At 35.1% G+C, this 24,936-nt stretch overlaps 1 protein-coding gene across 1 annotated transcript in view; it reads right to left on the bottom strand.

The window, feature by feature from the left end:
• Positions 1 to 20,620, bottom strand: part of LOC145662030 (uncharacterized) — a 41,793-nt gene extending 21,173 nt beyond the window's left edge. Inside the window, exon 1 of the mRNA XM_081727365.1 lies at positions 20,461 to 20,620. The gene's annotated coding sequence lies outside the window, so the exon portion shown is untranslated. The remainder of the gene's footprint in view (positions 1 to 20,460) is intronic.
• Positions 20,621 to 24,936: the final 4,316 nt, after the last annotated feature.

Genomic DNA, 24,936 nt, shown 5'->3' with positions numbered 1-24,936 from the left:
CAGCAATAATCAAAGACCTTCTTAAAATCTGTAAATTATTTTGGGAGTCGCTGACAAGAACATGTGATAAAATGGGGCCCTAATATGCAATAGGTTGAGAAACCTTGATTGTAGAATCATTTAAGATTCTTACTTTATACATAAAATAATAACGAAATGTGCTTTACTATTAGCAGCATTAGAAATAAAGTCACTAAGTTTGCAACTGTGGGTAAATAATTTAGGCGGGGCAAAGGGGGGTTCACCCAGAAGCCGTAAACGTCGCCAAAATGTAGTCTGATTAGCATGTATCTTGACAAGAACTTAAACTATGTTCCTGGAAAACAAAAAGAACATAAAATGTCGCACAGTCCATGTAATTATCAATCTACATCGTGAGTAACATGAAGATTCTTAGTTAGTAGTTGCAGTTAATGGCCATTTGTTGTTGTAGGCACAATTCATTGTATAATTTAAAAGCTGTGGTTTGCCAATAAAATAAGAAGAAAATAAAACGTCTATAAAATAAAAATAAGAAAAAAATAAAACGTCTATACAATAAAAATAAGAAAAAAAAGAAGTTTTTGACTTGTAACGTGTCTACAATTCATCAGATTTTAAGAGTTATTGAACTATTTTGTTTTTCAGAATCACAAAATACCTAAAGGAAGATATGCACAAGAAGAAAACAATATATATTTCTACACTGAGGCTAAGACAGAAAGACCGTAGTTATTAAATGCTATTTGGCCAGAGGCTTATGCAAGAAGTACTACGTTGAGAACTGACCCTGATGAAGGTCAAAAGAAACTCAATATTTTAAAAGTGATTCACCAAAACTTTTTTTTATCCTCCTTCTTTTGCTGAAATTCTCCAACAGCTTCATTCTTTGACGCTTGCCTAATACGATATGCATTACCAAAACAAATAAAAAAAATAAATAAATAAAAAGGGAGAGAGAGAGAGAGAGAGATAAAGAGAGCGACATGAAAAAGGCACATTTATCTTTTGAACATGAATAGAAGGGGGAAGACTGTTCCCTTGCCTGCAATATAAGTAGTAGATAGGTATATTGCATTTTTACCTTGAAGAGTATTGCATTTACAGCACATCGTTTAGACTTTAGACTGGTAGTTTCTTGTTTACAGACAGAAACAAAGGACCTAGTATGCGTCATTTCGCATAAAACCACTTATGATTGTTAATATTTATGGGTAGGGCTGGGGACAGCTTTTAATATTTATTCTTAGTTATAGATACAGTGTAGATCCAAAGCTACTATGCAGACTATACAAGTAATTATAAAGGATGGATCAAAAGTCAGGTGACATTAAAGTGATGGAGGACTCTAACATAGAGGTTGCGATGGTTATTTGTGTTTTTAAGGTTGCCCTACCTCCAGGACCGTATTTAAATAAGTGCTATTCTGTGCTCGAGCACAGGACGGCAGAATTTGAGGAGCAACAAATTTTGGATTTCTTTTTTAAGATCACAATATGGAATATTAAAAAAAAAAAAAAACTACCAACCCACAGAGTCCCGCGGAAGTGCGAGAAAATATGTTAATGTATCTAATTCGCTCTACTTACAGTTGTTAATAATTAACTAGCTTATCTGATTATTTTAAAAATGTCATCCTCTTCCATTTCCATCCCAAGGGGTGAGGATGTACTTGAACATCATGAAAGTTTATACCGTTAAACCCAGCAACCTCGAAAACTATGAATTCAACACTAATAGTTATCGTTTCCGATTACTTTTAAAATCTCGGCCCCCTTCCCTGGGGAATGGAGTATGATCTTGAAGTTGAATTGGATTAATACTGTCACTATTCATCTCAGTGACCTCAGAAACTATGAATTCAATTATAATATTGGTCGTTTTCGAGAGGGGGGATGGCAGCAAATTTTGTGCGGGGTGGCAAATTATTTAGAGCACAGGGGCGCACAATATATAAATACGAGCCTGCCTACCCCTCAAACATCATCTATGGGTAATGTGAACCTCCAATCCTGAAGCGCCATTTCAGATTTTGCTTGCGGGAGTATAAGACATCCCGATGTAAGTAGATTCTCATTGGAATGTTATCATTCTATTGAACAAGCCTCAAGCTCAGGGAGCAATTGGCCCATCTAGAGCCTTGAATGACATCCTTGCCCCAATCCGCAAGCTTTTCTGTGTCAGGGCAATCATAGTTCCTGGTCCACCCTGTATTGTGAAATAATTTCATAAGACACAACAGAATAAATTAAACACGTACGGCAATTGGGATGATATCAAATAAATCTTTTCCCTACATGTTTATTTATTTTTTTTTTTTACCGAATATGTTTGTAAACACTTCATTTGATAAAATAGTTTTCTTTATTTATTATGTTTTTATCATTTGTCTTAGGCCATCGTGACATGTTGTTTTCTGTTTTATTCTTGGTATTCCGTTTTATTCAAACGCAAACTGGATTTGATTTTCTTTCTTTCTTTTTTTTTACTAAAAAAATTTTTTGATTGGGATACTAATCTTTTTTCTATAAATATAAATAAATATAAAAATCATCTTGTTTGTGATCGTAAAGCGGAAACTGAAAGCAGCTGAACGGTTTCAAATGATATTTTGAATATTTATCACCTACCTTGGTATCATATCACTTTCATTGAAGCGCATATTCTGAGGAAAGAAGAGGTTAAAATACCTATTTGCCAAAAAGGGACGATCTTATGGGTTCTTATAATTACATTCATATTCATTGAAATGTGTATATAAGGGGCGAAGGAATTGAAACATATTCCATAAAACTTATTCTCTTCGTGTGAAGAACGGATATTTCAGTCATATAGAGCAAATAGAACAAATATTAGTTAAATTTCGGACAAATAAACTCCGAATTTATACATTCAAAATGTCAGAATGTGAATTAGTAAATCTTTATGTTATAACACAAATCTGTGAAAACTGCACTATATCTACTTTAGAAACAGTGAAAAAATGACGCAGTCTAAGGGGGAAGGTGTACAACAACAGAGGGGGTGTTGCAGGAAAAGCGACACCTATCTTTGACAATCTTAGAATCGCCAGTGTGTTTTACTTGTTTCATTCTTTTTTTCCGATCATTATTTTTATGTTCTTTAGAAAAACATATACACAGATTTTTAAAAGCTTCTGAATAATTATACCAAACATCGTGACCAAATAATTGTAAGCCTAATTACTCTTTATTTAATTTCTCTAATTTTTGTTTCTAGTATCCAATGGAGAAGTTCCTGACCAATTTCTTAAATAAGTCTAAGGTTTGTTCTGCCCACATGATGAACGGAGGAACATAAGTACGGCTTTAGCAAAGAGTATTGAACAATCTGTAAAACAGTGTGCTACAGCTTGCATCATTGAAACTGGTATTGTATAGACATAGCATAAAACGTTGATGCCCACCTTCCCCTAACAAAACACAATAAACACACACACACGTGTATATATATATATATATATATATATATATATATATATATATATATATATATAGAGAGAGAGAGAGAAGAGAGAGAGAGAGAGAGAGAGAGAGAGAGAGAAGGAGAGTTGGAGAGTTGTTCTTCTTATATTCTGTGCATTTTTTCTTCGAATACAGAGGTTAGCAAGAAACCAGTATCACGCATTACAAAAAACAAACGTAATGATTACTGTGCTATGTTATTTCCACGAAACAACTACATATACATAATTAAATACCACTACCTTGTATCAGTTATTTGTTGTATACTTGAAGGGTTAAAATATTTATCTTCATATTTCCTTGTAACTTGTTTTGTCATAAACATCAATTTCCGGTATTCGAGACTCTAAAATTTCACAAGAAACGTAACAGAAACTCAATTTGACGTACTCTATACTTTCCTTCCCCTCCCCTTCTCTCTCACACACACACATAAAATAACACGTATTAGAAATTATTTGGAACTCAGAACTGTTCTTTTACTCGTACAGAGGAAAGATTTTAAAGACGGATTAAAAAAAAAAAAAAACGGATACAGGGTTTATACAGAGGAACACAATGTAAATGTAAAAATGTTTGAACCTGCTTCTATACAATAAGAGCTAGACATTTTTAAGCGCAAGACATTGCTTGTATAGATCACACACACAAACACACACACACACACACACACACACACACACATATATATATATATATATATATATATATATATATATACATGTGTATATATATATATACTGACAGTATTTGTATACCACAAATCGGAACGTCTAACCTTGTACACTACAGGTAATCGACCGCGTTTGCTTATTTAGAATAATCCTTGAGTTTAAAATAATTTGTATCGTATGACTATGAATACATAATTATATTGGTCGCATTATTCTCAAAGGGAAAATATCGGTGCACCGACATTGCGCAAATTTTCCCACGCTTATCTGTTGACACAGATAAAGCCTTAATGAGCAGGCAACAAAATTGGAAATTGCGAAAAAAATCTTGTGCAACGTTGCCATCATTACCATAAGTATATCGACTAATAAAAACAGTCACCAAAATGCAAGTCGTTTTAACAAAAAAAAAAAAAAATACAAAGTAATGGATAACAATAGCATTTTCAGTCATCTATATTATATGTGTGCAATGGCGTCGTTAGAGAGGGTGACTGGGGAATGTGTCCCAGTCATTCATTTTCCGTATCATATCTAACTGTAAGATTAAAACTGTAAGAATATAGTTATTGAAAGCAAATAGTTTTGAAATACTGTAAGGAAAACAAACATATATAAAATAAACAATATATATAAATATTTCTAGAAGTTCTCTTGAAATATCGTGAACAGACGTTCGACCAATCAGAAATAAAGATTTGTCTATATCTTCCAGTTTTGGCCAATCAGAAACAAGCACTTGTATACATATTTCAGGTGTGTCTACCACATATCTTAATAACTATCCTTTCACCTTTCTATAAATGATACTTAGATTTGCATTTGCGTCTTAGTTGTTCTTAGGTGCTGTGAGAAACATTTGTTATATATTACCTAGGTATTATCGTATAAATTGTTACAAGAATGAGTGGTCAGTGTATTAGAGATAAATAGGGCCCCTTGGCAAGAAAGCTCGCCCCCTTGAGTGATGCAGCAACTTATATCTACGTGTACCTCCTACATGCAGTTAGAATTCTAAAGCAGCATGTCGAATGTTGTGTCTCGCCGCGGTTTTCAACGAACTTAAAGAGTTCTGGTTTGGCCAATGGCCACCAATTAATATTGCTACCAAAGTGTTTACCATCCTCTTAGGTATTGATTAAGACCAATATCGTCTCTCTATGAATTACCGTTCCCATGATATTGGCCAAAAATGGCCGATTTCCAGAGATTTAAGGAGCATTATTTGAGGAACCGTAAGTCATAGAGAGGTCATATTGGTGTTGGTCAATATCTAAAAGGGTGGTAAATATTTTGGTAGCAAATAGTAACCGGTGGCCACTGTGCAACTGGCCATCAATTAATATCAGTACGAAAATGTTTAATGTTCTATTAGGGATTAACACTGATATCATCTCTCTATGACTTACCGTTCCCGTGATACTGACTAAAAAAGTTCGAATTTCTAGATATTTAAGCAGTCATATCTCGAGAACTATAAGTCATAAAGAGATGATATTTTGTTAATTTTTGCGAGAAAGAGAAGAGGGTGCGGATAAAAAGATTTACCTTTACATCTAGGAACAATTACAGCTATCCTTCCCGCTAGATCTCTCCATTCTTTTAAAGTTCGTTCTGGCAATGCTCTTAGAGCATTCTCAACTGTTTTATCCTGAAGATATTTACCGGACAGTGTACATTAGAAAGGTTTTGGACCTGAAATTGGTTTGTGGGCCTGAAAAGGGCCTCAGTTCTTTAATTACTGTGTATTTGCTTCACTCCCAGAGAGATAACAAAGCGTTTCCGTTAGCCGACTGTCGGCAAAGCGTGTTCAACGTATATGGCCAGAGCAAATGTTGAAAACATTCTCAAGATGGGTGCTGGTCCCTCCTTTGTTTGGACACGAATGAGGTTCGTGAACTGTACGTTTTGCTGTTTTAATGCATCTCTGATGTTATCTATGTTGGTTGTGGTTGGAACACCTTCTTCAGGAAAGCAATGCATCTCAGCAATTCTTCTCTGCAAAGCTTATTCTTCTCCGTTGTGCACTCTCCCAAATGTCACCAGCAACTGTATGTCAGACCTCCTCAGGTTCTGTTAAAACCCCGAACGAATTGCGGATATAATAAACCATAGGATCCATATATACTTTGTTAAAAGATGTAACACACTATTAGTATTAATGTCGGGAAGTTGGACCTATATTTTGTTAAGTGATGTAACCTATATTAATATTTATGCCATTCAGTTGCTTCTATACTTTGTTAAGTAATGGAAAGTTACATTAATATCCATGTCAGTCAGTTGGGTCTATATTTTGTTAAAATATGTGTCTAGTCCCTATTTTAATATTTATGCCAGGCAATTTGTCCTATACTTTCGTAAGTGAATAAGTAAGCCTGCATTAGTATTTATGTCAGTCAATTGGACCTATACTTTGTTAAAAGGTGATGGAAGATATAACATTTTTGCCAGTGAAATAGTGAATACATTTTTCTTTAAATAGTAAGTTTAGAACACGTGATACGATTTAATTATTATTTCCTTTCTTTCAGATGTACTAAGAAAAGCTGTAATGCTAGTATAACAATGGATGAAAATACAAGTGAAGTTTTAGAAAGGAAAGATATTCATAATCATTGTGAAGATGAAGATGGTGTTCAACGGCATTTTCTTAGAGAGAATTGTAAGCGACGAGCCACTGAACAATTGAACGAGAAGCCAAATAAAATTATAAGGCAGGAAGTTTCAAAATTGGAACATCATGACACACTTGATCATAAAGAAATTAAAAGATGCCGAGACGTTATTTATAAAAATCGAAGAAAGGTGACTCCTCGTCTACCCAGAAACACCGTAGAGGCTATACAGCAAATGGTTCAGAAGCAGGATGATATAGCAATTGACGGAGAAAGATTCATCTTTGTTGATGATGAAGCTAATATAATTCTTTTCACGTGTAAGAAAAATATCGAGTAAGTATAATTTCATTTATAACCATTAACTTTGAAATGAGTTTCATTTACAGCATCAAGAAGTAGAATAGGAAGTAGTTGCTTGAACAGAAAAGTTCCTTTTTCCGTCTTATTTCCAAATTATAGTAAAATAGTTTTTTTTTTTTTTTTTTTTGATTCTCACAAAATATATCGTAACATAGCATTTCACCTAACGATATGACACTACAGTCTTGTTTACTATTTTCTTTTCTGACACTAATCTTATTTTCTTTTCAGTTTTCTGTGTGAGTTCAGCGGGTTAGAAGTATTTGCAGATGGAACTTTCACTTATGCTCCTAAGCATTTCACACAGTTATATACAATACATGCATATAAAAATGGATATTATCTACCTCTATGTTTTGCATTTTTGCCGAAGAAAGACAAGAATACGTATGTGGCCATGTGGAAGATGATAAGAAACTTAGACAGTAGATTCGACTTGAAAATCATTTACGTTGATTTTGAAACAGCTGCTCACGAAGCCATCAAGAATGTGTTTCCAAATTGTGACATTCGTGGCTGCAGATTCCATTTGGGACAAACATGGTGGCGGAGGATTCAAGCCGACAATGATCTGCGACAAGCATATATGGATCCAAAATCTGAACTAGGTATTATTGATATTATTATGGTCTATTATTCTTTATTATTAATTTAATAATACCATGTGGACTTTGTTTTGTTATATATTAATACAGAATACAGTTGAAAATAGAATCTTATTCTGTTTGACTGAAGAATCTTAATTCAGTCACCATTCTTAAAAGCAAATAAACTGCTGTTCTAATAATGTACGAAATGAAGAAATTATAAAGCCAACAGTAAGATCCATCAATTTCACTACTTTCCCAATGCTTGCTTATTCTAACAAATTATTATTATTATTATTATTATTATTATTATTATTATTATTATTATTATTATTATTATTATTATTATTATTATTATTGCTTTTCTTACAGGTTCATGGATAAAGGCATTTTTTGGGTTGCCATATTTACATCCAACAGAAGTATCAGATGCCTTTACTCAACTAATATCAATGACGCCGGATGATACAGGGCATAAATTTTCCGATTACGTCCTAGAAAACTACATAGAAGACGGTTGCAAGTAAGTAGCTTCCTTTTGAATTTCATCTATAGTAGCACATGCTTCAATAACTCTTAATACTGCAAAAACTGTTGTCCTAGTTTGAACACAACATTAATGGTTGTGCTGATATGGTATTTTCTCTCAATGCAACTTAATTATAGTGAAATTTTCTTCTGTCTTCATGTAAGACGTAGATTAAAATGCAGGTTTTGATAGTTGTAAACAAATTACGGACCAAGACTATAAATATTTCTTGAATCTAGTGTTATAAATGTTTTAGTGTTTTATATAAATTGTCAATAATTGTGTGCATGAACTAAGGATCTTTTTATTTTATTAATTTTAGGTATCCACCTGTCATGTGGGCGTCTATACCATCCACGATGCGTCGGACGACAAATGGACCAGAAGCTTTTCACAGACATTATAATAGTCAATTTTACTTCCCTGCTCCTGATATTCATACGGTGATTTCTGCTTTGTTAGAGATCCAAACGGAAACTGCCATGAAAATAACGTCCATATTAAAAGGAATTTCAAAGGCCCAAAGACCAGCAGAAGTCAAAAGGAGCGAGTTTGTCATGAGGAAGTATGCTGAGTTCAGGAATTCGCAGAGAAACTATGAGAAGGCACGTATGACATTTTTAAAAGCTGTAGGATTTAAATTTCAAGCATTCAAACTGTAAAATGAAATTTTCTGTAAATAAGTATGTTGCTTTGTAAATATTAGAATGCAATAAAATATATCTCATAAAGGAATAGCTTTATACATTTCATTTCGATGCAAAATTTCACACAATTCCTTAAATCCTGTTGTTGGCAACGTCGCGGCGGAAATTTGCGCAATTTCAGCACTTTCTGCTCCTCGTTAATAAGACATAAATTACTTAGATTATCAACGATCTAATCTTTAGAAAAATTTGCGCAATGTCATTGCACCCGAAAATATCTGAGAGCGTGTAATTTAGTCATAAATTGGTAGGTTGAAATAAAAGGCAAGAAAAAAAAAAGATACTTTAAAACATAGATGAGACTGAACAAAGCGTATGCTCTGTTTTTATAGCTGCTCATCTTAATCAGTTGCTATTATATTTTTATGATGAAGCTAAGTACATCTATAATATTAAAAGTATACATTTCCCTGAAATATGTTGTCTTCTGACCTTGAGGCAAGTCGACCGAGTCGGTAGGTTAGAAGTTTACTAACATAAATGTCATCTTAGTATAGGCATCAGCTATCACTTTTCACAACGTTTTAAAGATTTATAGTGCGTTCTCATGTTCATCACTAAAATCCTAACAGCAGCAGACACGTTTTTTTTTTTTAATGTTTTAAATTTGAATATAATTTGATACACGCTATTAGGTATCTGTGTATCTATTGTTATAGATATCTGGTATTATATAACTGATTCCTCCCCGTTGAAACCTCTCAAATGCCAAATACGTCTGCTTTCCAATCAAGGAATCTGGCGTTAAAATCCTGCCACAGCCTGAAATTCTTAAATATTTGTAATTGCATTTTTCTTAATCCAAACAGAATAAAAGATACAGGTCATCGCACTAAACTTTCTCGCTCCAATTCCTTAAACAAAATCATGTGCTGCAGTTATTAATAAAACGTTTTCTTGTGAAATACTAACAATATTATTTGGTGTTTTCGGAAAACTTCAATCAAAGAAAACTCATCCCCAAAAGTAATTTACTTGTAAATTTTTCCATAAGAAATGATTTATACCATATACTAGGATTATTGATGAAATTTTTGTTTATAAAATAATATAATTGAATGAGACGTATTTTACTAAATAAAAAAAACTTACCCCGAGAGCAAACTACCCTTTGTAGATATTTTCAGGGATTTATTTGTAGCCAGGGAAGCCTGGGAATTTCCCCCCTTCTAACTTTTGACTTCCCTGTCTCTAGGTTTAATTCAGTTTTCCCAGCCTGGAAATATATTTTCCCTCTTTCATAGGCCGTACAATCTGTTTTACAGTACAATAATTCAACTTCATGTTTTAGTAGCAATTCTTTATAAATATTCCCCCCTTCTACAAAATTCACAAATAAATCACTGGATATTTTCATAGAAGTGATTTACGCAACATTATAAGAATAATAATGAAGTATTTATTTATGAAATATGAACAAAATAACATGAGTTCTTTTTTGAGAAAATCGTCCAGAAAAACTCACCCCCAAAGAATAAACTACCCTTCGTAGATTTTTTCAGGACAAAGGAGCTATGTCTTATTGTCAGGTTATGAATGAAACATTTGTTTAGAAATATGAACAAAATCGCTTGAGTTGTTTTTAGAAAATTGTCCGAAAGTAAACTCGCATCCAAGAAAAAATTACTGCTTGTAGAATTACCACATGATGGAGTTATTTATTGAAAACTAAGTTACGAAATATAAAGAAAATCGTTAGAACCGTTTTTGAGAACATCCATTTTTTTTTAACCTTCAAGTAAACTACTCTTATTTTTAGGGGTAGGAAGAAAATTCGAAAAAGAAATCCTGAAGAATAATATAAAAATCTTAAGTTTTGGTTTGAAGAATAACATAAAAATTTGGTTGAGATATATTCAAAGTTATGGCCTCTAGTTGAGTGTACATTGGTACGAATGGACGAGCAGACGAACAGACGTCGAAAAATCACTTTTCCTGTATGTATGGGTCATGAAACGTGTAGAGTCTAAGTAAGTTGAAATCTCTAATTCCATTTTTTTTCACGATCACATTCACTCTTCTTTCCTTTCGTCGCTCGAAAGTAAAAATGTATTTAGGTATAAGCATACGTTTCTTACTTCCTACGTGTAAATTTGATAGCAGACAGACAGACAGATACACACATATTATTTCACTATACTAGTATAGGTAAAAAAATGTTACAGCAGCTTACGACAAATGCGCAAGTTTTTACCTTTTAGTAAGCTATCCTTATTTATGGAGGCATCAAAAGAAAACTAAAACCCCTGGAGAATCTGATAGAGAGCTTATGTTTTACAAGTAGCAGTGTCAAATATACACCTTCGTTTCTCTATAACGTGTTATTTCCTCAATTGTTGCTGAAAACGGAAGTGGCAATAGACTTACACCACTTCCGGTTTTAGTAGAAGAATTAGTTGGAGATGGGATATATTCTTGGGACGCTTAAACGATTGCAGTGTTTCTCGCTATCTGGTACCGTTTCTTAGTCTATGACAATCAACGTAAAAACTGGACTCTTGTGTTTTTCCTCTATGTAGATCTACATTGAAACCGGAAGTTCTACTGGATTTTAACTACTTCCAGTCTTAGTAGAGAATTTAAAATGGCGATATAATGCATTATTGGCACACTAAATCGATTGCAAAAAACGGAGTCTCTTTATTTGTAATCGTTTTGCTCTACAGGGACCAACGTTAAAACAGGAAGTAGTTAATTTCTACCACTTCCGGTTTCAATATTGTGTTTAGAAACGAACTCGTATCCTAACTTCTGACCCTCTACATTTTGACAACATTTGGTGATGATTGATCAAGTAGTCCTCGAATTTTTTTGTCTTTCGGATATAAAGAGAAGTTTTGGTAAACCGAACACCTGAAAAAATTGGATCGGATACCTTTAACGGTATGAACTCTAGGCGTGTATGCATACATTGGGATGAACGGACTAACAGAAATTAAAAAAAAAAAATCTCTTTTCCGGTACGTAGGGACCATAAATTTGTATATTCATTGAAATCTAGAATCCGAATTTTATCAAGGCTATCATACTTCCTTCTCTCCTATTCTCTCTTGAAAATTATAAAGGCAGCACAAATCTGCTTGGAAAAATCCCCTCTCTGGCTACGCCAATAGTGCTTATTTTACCGAACGCTGTTGAAATCGACTGAGAGACTTGTAGTTGAAAGTAGAATCCAAATTCTATAATTATATTTAATCCTACTATGAAACAAAATTGGGTCTTCCTCATGAGAGAAAGGATTAAGTACTATTTGGTCACAATTGAGTTCTGCTGCTTGACTGTGAAATCAACGCTCATACTCAAAGTTCTAAGGTCTTAAGTAGGAAACTAAATAAAAATAAATAATAAAACTTTAAAGTTATTTGAGTCAAAAATTTAAAATCGATTAACAGTTTGTTCTCCATATCTTCTTATTTTAAATCATTGACCATGCCGTTGCTGTATGAAACGAGGTGAGTGAAATACATATTCATTCACATTATTATGTAGCACGTAAGTTAGTTAGTACTAGGAGTTATTAGATACTGATTTGACTAGCATAGTAACTAGAACAGTGGTTTCCATAATTCAATTGACACTGTGAGTGATGGGCATGGAACTCTTGTGTCAGAAAGTTTGTTGTTTGTTTGTGTAAGTCGTGCTGTTGTAAGTGCTAGTTAGCTGATGTTACTTGAGGAGCAAACTCCAAGAATGGTGGAAACATGACCATAACAACAGTGGTGTTCAATTTATGTGTGGATCGGTTTCCAAACATACGCCGTTATCTCGCAAAAATGCGTATTTCGAAACTCAATAAAATATTTGAACAGACCAAGTTGAACTTGGAAGGGGAAGTTCCTCATGCACCGACACTGAGAAATTTGACGAAACTTGTACTTCAGTGTTCAAAGGTGTGAACTTATCATCCTATAAAATGAAAACCACTTTGAGCATCTTTTGTAGGCATTTCTTGCATACATGAACACTATGCCTATTCACATAAATAAATCATGTTACCTATGTCCAGTAGCGTACGTAAGGGGGAGGGTTTCGGGATTCAACCCTCCCCTTTCAGCAAAATATGCAAAAACAAACATTTACCAGGTTATTAAATATGTATATAAACATATTAAAATATATTAAAACATGTTAAAATATGTATATAAACACTTGAAATTATATCAACTTGGAGCTTGGAACCTCCTCTTGACGAACTTCTGTGTACGCCAGTGTCTGTGTCAGTTTTGGTTTGTATTTCACCTCTGCATTGAAAAGGCAATTTTGTCCTAATTTATGAGCCACCCTCTATATTTCTTGCGAGTGTCATATCATATGAGGAAAGAAGAATCAAAATTAACTGAAATTCTTTCAACTTCTTGAATTATTTGTAAACCAGACACCTGTTCTTGTCTCAACTATACGGAGAAGGCAAAATCTTCAAGTCTTTTGTTGTGTTTTCTAAAGCTGTCAGTACAACGTAGAACAGGAAATACCCGATGAGTAAGATGATTTCTTTGTCGTGAAACGCGGCACAAAAATGTTGAACAAAAGTTGAGAAATATGCTATGACATACCTGTTATATGCGGGGTGTTTTCAAGCATCTATCGTAAAGTTTAGATGATCTATTTTCTATTACACAAAACATATGTAGATTTAAAGTTTGCAAAAGAGTGGATTCGTAAGTCTTCAGAACAAACAAGTTTTGCAGCTGATTATCTTAGTAAAAAGAAGTGCTAGAAATTATACAGTAAAATCTGCTAAGTTGATTGTACAAGTTAAATAGTTTGTTTGGTTATTGAAGTTTAGCATTCTGTTGCAGCACCGAGGCTGTGTGAGACGTAGACCTACAGTTTAAAATTCAATGTTCTCCCAACGGAACCATGTGCCTTAAATATTTTCTGTTGAATCAAGAATGGCCAACTTAGACTGAAGTATAATAGTACTATAATACTATCCGCTTTAAATCCACATTTCGAAATCTAGTTACAGAACAATTATTACAAGCCATGTCTGGATATTGGGGAAATAATTCAGATACTTAACCAGGTTTTTGTGGGCCGCTGTGGCTCAGTGGTAAAGCGTTCGCCTCTGGTGCATGATTCGATCCCAGCTCGCGCCAAGTGAGCTCTGTGGTGGACAAACATCGTGTGCGTGGTTTTTCGCGGAGTTTTCCCGTTTCCTTCTACTTCCTTCCACCATTTCATTTGTTTCTCATCATCACCGTCTCCTTTAGCGTAGCCAGCATAAAGTGGGACGTAAAACTTAAACATTTCGTTTTGATCAGGCTTTTATATAGTATTTTGTTCTCTTGGATCAAAATAGTAGAAGAAAAATGGTTCTCAAGCATTTAGATAATATGATAATAATTCGAGAAAAGAGGCATCTTCTACTTTTATACAACCGTAACTCATATTGACAGCTCTACAGAAATTTTAAACAAAAAATTCAAATAGATTCATATAGCGTGACCTCATTACGGTTATAGTCTAACAGAAAAGTCTGTAGAAATCAGGTGATATTCTATAGATCTATTAATCTGGTTGATTATTTTAATTCATTAGACGAATGAGGGGAGGCACTCTTAATAGATCGAATTTAAATCATATTTTCGTCAATTTTCTTAAGATTTTGATTTATTTATTTATTTATTTATTAAGATTTACTCCAGCCTTTGTAACGCCTTGATTATATATTTCACCTTCATATTTTTCATTTTTATTTGCACAACGATTCATGTCTGTTTGATCAGTTTGCTTTTAATAATGCATAGTTGAATGATTAGTCTGGGTACTTACAGTGAGCACAATCCCCAGTTCAATTCGATGTTGACTCTGCATTCTGATGCGGTTGGAGAGGTACTTTAATTAAGAGTTAGCGAACTTCGATCCTGAAAGCCAGAAATCACAGCTTTGGGAATGAATGTTCGGGCTATATATATATCAACTAACAAACAGTCATCTGACCAACCATAGACCTTCATTGGTCGTACCAAGAGCAAGTTCAGTTTTTAATTAAATAGGCCATATACCTTTCCAATCTCAAAGACAGAACAAATTTTCACATGCAGTCTGCGACAGAGATTGCCATTTTGGAATAGATACTCATTTGGACTCATGCTTGAGGTACACATTCGTTCGAACTCGACTCACGCTTCCTTGATATATTGCTTACTAATCTCATTGAGACTCGCACTCGATAAAGAGGACTCGGGCTCTGGCTCGTTTTCTACTTACAGAACTCGCACTCTGCTATTTAGATCGTGGCATATTGAGCCGGAATACGCGAGTTTGGACATCTCTGGTTTCCAAAGGGAGTCTTCACCTGAATTAGTAACCACCAAGAACAATAATAATCAATGATGGTTCCAAAATATTTCCTGCGGGGGAATATTAATATACGGAGGGTAAACAGTACTGAAAAATACTGGTAATTCATATTGAGCACGATCAGAGATATCGTCCCTGTGAAGAGGGATTTCATAGCTCCGATGGAGAAATTTATCCCGGGCCACCCCTGAAATTATATCTGATAATGATAGTGAAAGGAAGTGGAAGTCACACAGTGATCGTATTTACAGGCAGAAGTTCCCAACCGGTGTGTCACACAGTCCCGTAGGGTGGGTTGCTGAATTTTAGAATTTAAAAATCACGAAGCATTTCATAATTACTTTTTTTAAAAATAATTTTGAGACAGACTGTACCAGCCAACGCCTACAGTAGCAGAGACGGAGTGGGTCAGAACTGTGAAATATTGTGAACTGAGAAACCATAACCTTTTCCATATTGTACAGGGGTATTTTCCTGCGAATAGAAGTTTCTTGTGGAATGCGTTCAGAAATTAACACTTGGAAGAATACTCTCTTAGTACAAGTATATTTTAGGCTCACACTAATTTCCTCCCACCTCGAACTGTTTCAATTTCCTCACTGACAAACACTTTACCATTTTATATCGTAAAGGTCAAATCCACCGTTATTGCAACAGAGTGGTGCTTGAGCGATTGACTAGAAATTCAAACTCCGATTAGTGACAATTTCACAGTCTTGTTTTATTACAAGTGTAAACTCTTTAGTCAGTTCAGAAGAGGCCGTGGATCGTGTTCAGAGTTGATGACGATGGATTTTGGTGAGTCAAAGTAGGTCAAAGTGGATGAGAGTGGTGGGTCACGGTGGGTGGTGGGTCAGAGTGGGTCATGGTGGGTGGTGGGTCAGTGGGTCGTGGGTCAAGTTTTTATTGACCCACGCCAACTCTGTACAGCAGCAGAAACTATGCTCGGTATTACATAGAGTCACTACTTCATAGAAACTTATAGTCTTAGACTATTATTTATTAATTACTCACATTATTAATATAAGAAATCAAATAAGCGTGTCACGATATTGGGGGCTCACAGTAAAGTATTTCATCAATTAATAAAGACTGAGAACTATTGCTTACACTTATCAATAGTTCTCCCGGTATTCTCTCCAATGTCGAACAAGAGTGCTAATAACTTTTTTTAAAAAAATATTTATTTGTTTTTGAGTACATTGTCTCCATGCAGTATTTCTTCCAGACATACTTCCGGAGAGCTTTCCATGCCTGGAATTGGCTAACCGTCTTCTCCTCCCCCCTTCCTCGGAGATTAAATACATTAAGCTGCTATTATTGTCACTCTTGTATAGGGAACACACTAACTAATGCGTTGTATTACAGTGCAGCTCCCTCTCATTTTTATTTTGCCTCTTCGACAACATTTTCTGAAAAAAATCCTGTCTCTGTGGTCTTTTAATTAATCTACTTTCAATACTCTACTCAATCCAACATGACAGCGAACGAGCACAACTTCAAGTAGAGTTTAACACATTGTCTTCCACCATTTAATTGAAGATTTGTCTCTTCTACGCCATTATTCCTGAGCCACTGTGAAGGAAATGAATATTCGTAGAATCAATATCAAAAGAAGTACAACTGAGCCAATTGTTGACATTTTAGTTGTACGTCACGGCTCTTTAACGGTCATATAATTTTGCTGGAACTGTGTATGAATTTTCATATACAAGACTCAGATTAAAGATATTGATTGCGTATGGAATAGCATACACGCGACCCAAAAACAAGACGCCATGTGTATGAAATGTCATTCACATGGCATTCAATGCAGAGATGGGCACCCTCATCATTTTGGCCTCAGGAGGACCGCTCTGACTCTCATTTGTAGAAGATGAGTGAGGATGTGTGAGGGACTCGATTGAGGGTGAGGGTGGCTGAAGGTGAATGTGAGGGAGACGATTGAGGGTGAGGGTGGTTGAGGGTGTGTGACGGGGTCGATGGAGGGTGAGGGTGGTTGATGATTAGTGTGAGGGGGTCGACTGATGGTGTGTAAGGGATTCGATTGAGGGTGAGTGTGAGGGAGTCGATTGAGAATGAGGGTGGCTGAGGTTGAGTGTGAGTCGACTGAGGGTGAGGGTAACTGAGAGTGTGTGAGGGAGTCTGTTGAGTGTAACAGTGGCTGAGGGTGAGCGTGAGGGAATTGATTGAGGGTGAGAGTGAGTGAGGGTTTGCAAAAATGCCCATCTGTGATTCAATGTATTAAAACGCCCATGTTCTTCGTTAGGACTCGAACCCACGATGGATTATGCCTAGTGATCTGAAGCCGAGCGCCCAAGACCACTCGGCTATTGCCACTGGCAACCACCGGCTTACACTCACTTTGTATTATCGTCTTCATGAAGGATCAAATCACGTAATATTATGATATGCAAGTTATCTTCCTTCACTGTACACTTTGAATACCAGATCTTGCTAAATGTCTCATTGAAGTGTGAGAAAGGATGCTAGACGATACTTTAATAAGGTTTTCACAAGGTCACATTTCATATATATATGATCCAAAATAACGCAAGATTTCATCTAGTGTGCTACCGAAATGGATTCTATAGTGTTATTTACTTTCCTTAATCGTTAAAAAAAATAATCAGATTGTGAGAAGGTTGACTGTACTACAGGAGTAATCCTTACTGTAAAGCCTTGTAGATTAGATTCTCAACTAACGTACGATTATTATGCTAACTGACAAGTACTTGTTCCAGAGAAGAGTAATGTGGTTAGGATCCCATATTAAGCTATAGGTCTTCGTCTCAGGTAGACTCGGTGTTAGACGGAATCCTAAACTTGGAATCAACAACCAACCGATTAGAGTACCTGTATACATTTACTTTTTATTCCATTATTTTTTCCATTTTTTTAAAATAAAAAAAAACAGACTTCATTGATTTTTCTTTATCACCGGCTACCACTCTGGAACGTAAAATTAAATATTTATTTATTTTTTTAATCTTTGTTTCCAAAAATCTAAAGCTATCGTAAACAATGCATTAAAAACACTTTATTACAATACGCTGTGCATGAGGCTTATATTCATTACATTAACCAGTGTTTTATCTAGATATGTTACGAGGGGACACCCCAAAAGATGTAGAATCCCTATATTTTTATCTTATAACTAAAGCAGAACTTTAAAAAGTGATGAATATGGTCTCCGTTAGAGCTTTAGATTTTCCCCTTCCGCTCCGAGATCTAGGAAACTGGATCAAGCACTGTATTAACGGTATTCACCCTTTAAATTTATGTGCATTTAGGAGAGATTTAGACCTAAGAATTTATTTGCCACATTTCGGTATAAAATTAATTTTATTACAGTTCCGTGCTTTGATCCTGCTGTAGATTTGCATGTTTACGAATAGGCATTGGGCCGTATTTACGCATAGGCCATGACCCGGGATTGCAAATTTTGTCGGGCCAGCTTTATGTATATATATATATATATATATATATACTTTTCTTCAGCTGTAGTCTCACGTTGGTGAGTAAGGAAATAAATATTATTCTATTTCTACATATATCGATATTTTGTTTTCCCACTTCCAGTTAAATATTGACTATTCACTTCACTGTCTAAATTTTTAAATTTTCTACAATGGTATTTATTCATATTAAGAAGGCGGCAACTTCAAACAAAATCCTAGTGATCTGTGCTATATGAGTTTTGCTCCTCACCCTCTACCTAGAGACATACAGACACTAATCTTCTACATTGCTGTCAACCATTCTGATGTTTTCCTCTCAGTCATTTTGAAACTATCTGCTTTACAATGTTGAGTGATTGGAGTTTTAGATTTATATCCTTTTCAGTAACGACGCTACATAATTCAGGAAACTTCTGCCTAAAGCAGTGTCAAGCCAGTATTTGGGTTTGTATCCAATGCAAGTATCATCCACCAAGAATCGAATCAGGGACTACATATATCGAGGGACAGAGACAGTAAGAACATCCTATGGCATGACGCTCTTTTGAAGGCGAGTCATTGTCGTGGGGAAAAAAAAAAAAAACTCTTCGGTGTGAGATGACCTTACACAATGACTTGGTGTATCCTCATCATAGACACAATCATTGAATGATAGACAACGAAATTGAAACAGGTTATTTTGGAGCAGAGATGATTTATAATGCATGCATCAAAATATTGATCTGATGTTTTACTGCACCTGAAGCATACAGCTTCGAAACGGAAAAGTAACTGAAGCAGGTTCGTAGCTATAAAAGGGAGACAAAGGGGACTCACCTCCCTAAAACTTTTAGTTGTTTGTTTAGACAAATATACACCCTGTGTATGTTCAAAACTAAGCAGTCATGAGTGCACAATAAACTGAAGTTACCTTCCCCCTCCTCCCGAAAAAATATCTGTCTCTCCTGTCTTAGTGTTGAAGGCACTAGCTTTCTCAGAAGAGTTCGAGGAATCGCCTATCTGCAGTGAGTAAAATTTTTATTTTCTTTTTCCTTCTTTTGTGTAAGAAGAGAGGATACTTGCGGTGTAAAGTGTTAGATTCACCTGTCATTCGTCTATACTGTATTGTATGTTATTCAAAGACTCTGAAATATATGTAGTTCCTGGAAATTTAAAGAGTAAATGTTCTCACCGACTGGACACTCTCTAAGTGTCTTCCTTTTTTTTTTTTTTTTTTTTCGGAAATTACTATGTCTGAGTAGAGGTAGCGTCGAACAAATATCAACTATCATCCTAGCATTCGCTTGATGTAATCCAAGAAAATGTTGAGTTTACTTGATTCCAGTTCAGCGTCTCTCAGCAGCGAGGCTATATGAGACGTGGACCTACAGCTTAACGTGGATCCGAACTACATGAGCTCCCTCCGGGAATCGAACCCATGTCTTCCACGACAAAGGAGTGTACGCTAACTGCTTAGTCACGAGGGAGCTCCAAGAAAATGTTGAAAACATGTTAATTCCAAATGAGCAATCTAAACTAGATTCGAATTCACTATCAATAATTGAACTCAACGACGTGCATAGAGACGAATGAACAGAAACGATAACCTCCCTGTCGAGAGTCGAACCCGGTAAGTGTATCAACATGAGCCCTCCTTACCATACAGCACTTGATGTCCTTATACTTTATCATATTTTAAACTATTGAGAAATATGACGACTTAAATAATATTTATAAATGAGGAAGTGCACGTTAGAAAGAAAGGAGCCTACCTGAACACCTAATGCAAGTCTCGTGCAGCTTGTCAAAGTAGCTGATGTAGAATTGAAGATGCCTGTCTTGTGCGTAGTGTACCACAGCGGTTATTACTTTTCTTTATTTTTTTTCTTTCTTTTGAGTGTAAGTGGCGTGTGAGCGTCATGCAGGACTACCTAAGCACTTTCCCTCTCATTGGGTTGCAGTGGAGGAGGGATGTCCAATGGGGCGGCAAATATGTAATGCCTGCCCCGGGAGTGGTCGTTCCTAGAGTTCATTCCGGAGGGCATGTACACCTTGTCAAGGTCAAAAAACGAACAGATCACTCACCACAGAGACAAGAGAATTAAAAAAAAATCTAAAAATAAACAAACAAAAAGTCGTGCTGTCAAAAGATGTTTAAAAAATGTTCCTCTTGACGCGTCTATTACTTCAATCCCACTTTACCTTTTTATTTTGTTATGTTCAAGAAAACATGTTGAGAAAAACCTTGAAAAAACATTTTTCCTAATTTATAACATATGTATTTCATCCTACACTAGGTACTAGTAAAATTTTTGATTTATACATATACATCTTACTTCTTCGAAAAATTACTTAGTCTCAAAGAAGACAAGGTTGTCATCACGTAAGTACTGAAGTAAAAAAAAAAAAAAAAAAAAATCAAGACACGTTTCCAGTGCTAATCTTTGTATTTTTTCCCTGTCGTATTAGCAGACCACACATGCAAACATGCAATAAAATTACCACACATATTACATACAGACGTTTCTAACAAAGTATATACAACAAAACACGCTCTTAACAGAATCAATCAAACGAATTTATTTCCATCATGGTAAGTTTTCCATTACTATAAGTTATATTTAGTGCAAGAAAAGTATAAATAAATATCCTAAAAACAATAGTTCTATGACATAAAATTAACCAAAACGGGGATTTTTTGGTGGGATAAAATAAAGAAATGTGACAGAGTAACCATATGGGGTGAGCAAACCATTTCCTTAATATCCATTAAAAAAATAAATAAAGGTTCCATTTCTTCATTTTACTCCACGAAAACAAAATATCCTTTCGAGCAGGGGCGGAAACAGGGCGGACTTCTGGGGGGGCGGTGGGTTGTAATACTGCTACTTAGAGCTACTTTTAAGAGCGTCAAAAATAAACTATATATTTTATTTATATATAAAATAAAAAAGTTTCCCCCTGGATCCGCCCCTGCTTTCGAGTGCATTTTTCTAAACTTTTATCAATAACCCTCCCCAAAAACATTAGCAAACTGCTCGAACTTGTTGACATGAAGTCAACAGAGCACCTAGTCGCCTGCAACCAACAAAACTTCTGTGATAATGGGTTGTATAAGCGCCAGGCGCTCGATTTTTTTCTTCAAATTTTATTGATTTTACAGTAAACCGATAAGCTACAGAAAATTTAGTATTGTCATCGGGTTTACGCATCTGTACACAATATTAGAGCTCTAGTTAGTGTGTAAGTACTTGAGATTTTAGTTGTAAGACAAGATACGAGTCTAACAAACAGAAAAGTGCCTAATTAAAGCATTTATAGAGAAAACTCGGAAAGATTACTCCGAAAAATAGGTATAGGAAAAGAGACCGACAGTTTTAGGCATAGGAAAAGTGACCGACAGTTGTAAATTAAGGAAGAAATGCTATTTGAAAACTTGACCCAGTAATAAAAGACGGATTGGATTGGATATTTTTGAGTTTAGCTTCCCTTTCAGCAGCGGGGCTATACGAGACGAGACCTACTGATTAATGTGGAATCTGAACCAGATGAGCTCCCACCGAGAATCAAACCCAGGTCTCCCACGCCAAAGGCGCGTACGTTAACCGCTTAGCCACAAAGGAGCTCTAATAATAAAAACTATGATGAATCATTGAAAAAGAAAAAGAAAAATTGATTGCAAGGGTTGGCACCCGTCCCGATTTTGGAGAAAATATCCCACGTCCCGATTTGTCGAGATTTTAAAATATACCGACTTTCATATTTATTGATGAAGTTTATTATTATTATTATTATTATTATTATTATTATTATTATTATTATTATTATTATTATTATTATTATTATTATTATTATTATTATTATTATTATATTGGAACACATTATTATATAGAGCCATCAAAATGAGAGGAAGTCTCACAGTAGCGGTAGACAGATAGCAGTATGTCTAAGCTTATTTTACAATTGTTAAAATCGACTTCTCAAGGCAGCAACCAGAAATCAGAAATATACTTTCAAATACAGTATGTGTAGCACCAGTAGACTTGGGAGTGGCAGCTGCTGAAACAATTGACAACACCAAACGGTACTATTACTACAACCAAAATTGTATTAAAGTATTTGGATAATTAACTATTTCCTTTTTTTAAACTTTGCATGTATTTAGGTCCCTAACATATATGTTTATACGTATGCTACATATTATTCAAATTGATCATATTTTTATTATGTTTTATAGGCCTATAAGATTTAAATTGTCTATTTTCCTTTGATATATTAGATACATGTGATTCGCTCTTCACTATAGAAAGAGTTATATTACATTATTATGGAAAAAGAAAGGCTGGAATATTCCTCTTCCTCTCCAATGAAATGTCCCTACAGTTTGCTTTGGAAAGGTGCTAAACCGCATAAAGCGTTCCGACATTTTCTTTTAGAAAAATGATAAACCTTGTGTTTCAAAATTCCTACCGTGACATTCTAGCAATCGGCATGAAAATTAAACACCTAAAGTGTAACAATTGCTATCTATTTCGAAAAGCACGTATCTCGAAAACAAACGCTAGACCACCGTTAATGGGAGCATACCTTAAATAAAATCCAAAACGAAAAAAAAAGAACAAAAAAAAACTGAACGAACCAGAAAGAAGAAAAATTCAGAAAAAATAGGTTATATGCGGATCCAAATCACCAGGAAAATTTATAACTACAAACTTCTAGTCAGTCTGAACCCATCTATGAGTGCACAATTACGCAAAATTCGATTTCAGTCATACACCCCCACGTAGAAGTTTCACACACATATAAGTAACAATTATGGCAGGCTAAGTAAACACATAGCTGCAGTGTCCAAACTCCACAACACGGACTGAATTAGCCACTCAGCTCTCTAGCGAGCAACAAACTTATAACAAAATCAAGTTATTTACATATTTTTGTACATTACATATTGTGTTTGGAGTTAAGAAAAACGCAACTCTCTCGCTACATTCTATTGAAACTTAGTTATCACAGTACTGAAACGGAAACATAATCATGGCTCATGCACGTAACTTAAATTCATAGACACTTTTGAAAAACATTTTCTGCAACACACATATACTCGCGATAACAAAATGGTGTTAGTGAAGTGTGGTGACCAGGAGTGCTCTAGTTCCAACTAGTGGTGGGCACAAAAACCGTTTTTTCGGTTTTCGGATTTTCGAAAAACCGAAACCGGTTTTTGAAAATGTTCAAAAAACCGGTTTTGATTTTTCACCGAAACCGGTTTCGGTTTTCTTCAAAACCGGTTCGGTTTTTTCACCTGATCCGGTTTCGGTTTTCTTCAAAACCGATTCCGGTTTTTTTAAAAAAAATTGTTCTATTTCTGACCAGAATGGTGTTTCGTTGTTCTCCGGAAACCAAATCCATTTCCACAGAAATAGTTTTATGTGTTTTCCAAAAGTTTTCACCGAAACCAGTTTCGGTGAAAAACCGAACCGGTTTTGGAGAAAACCGAAATGTCGGTTTTTATAGAAACCGGTTTTCGGTTTTTATAAAAACCGGTTTTGCCCATCCCTAGTTCCAACACGCTTAGCGAGGAAAATAATTGCCAAGTGGATCACGACAGTGAAGAAGGAAGGTCCAGGGTTCGTCGCCTCATACAGATAGAAATGAAGGCCCAGCGATTCTCCTTAGTGGCCATCCAGCATCCGGAAGTGTCGTCAGGGGGATATCAACCCAGCAACCGCGAAGACCTGTGTGTGTGTGTGTGTGTGTGTGTGGTAAGAACAGCGCCGACCACGAAAGGTAGGACCAACCTTTTTTTTTGTGTGTGTGTATTGTACGACGCAGCCTCACATTAGTTTTATAAATAAAGTTTATATAGTAGTATATTTAAATGTTATCATTAATTTGCATATCAAAATGGAAATGTTTTTTTTCTTTATTTTCATATATTATTTATATTATTAATTAACTTAGAATCATATTTATTTTTATTTCCTAAGTATTGGTAATATTATAGTTTATATCGAGAATGTGACTATAAATATTGGATTTCATATATAGAAAGATAGACTCTAGTGAGTTAGATTTTTCTTAAGGCAAACTTGTAGAAGACAACGAAGCTCCAAAAGGTCAGTCACCTATGCTTGGTCAGCCTAGCCAACTATATTGTGAGTTGAAACTAAAAATTTCTGTTTTATTTCTGTTAAGCAGCTATAAGAATACTGTATAGAGCTAAAAAAAAAAAAACATAAAACACCCTG

This window comes from Thermobia domestica, chromosome 10 (genome assembly GCF_964235325.1).
Source record: "Thermobia domestica chromosome 10, izTheDome1.hap1.1, whole genome shotgun sequence".
Classification (NCBI taxonomy): Eukaryota; Metazoa; Arthropoda; class Insecta; order Zygentoma; family Lepismatidae; genus Thermobia; species Thermobia domestica.
The sequence above is the reverse complement of the archived record's forward strand: the minus strand, read 5'-3'. Positions and strand labels throughout refer to the sequence as shown.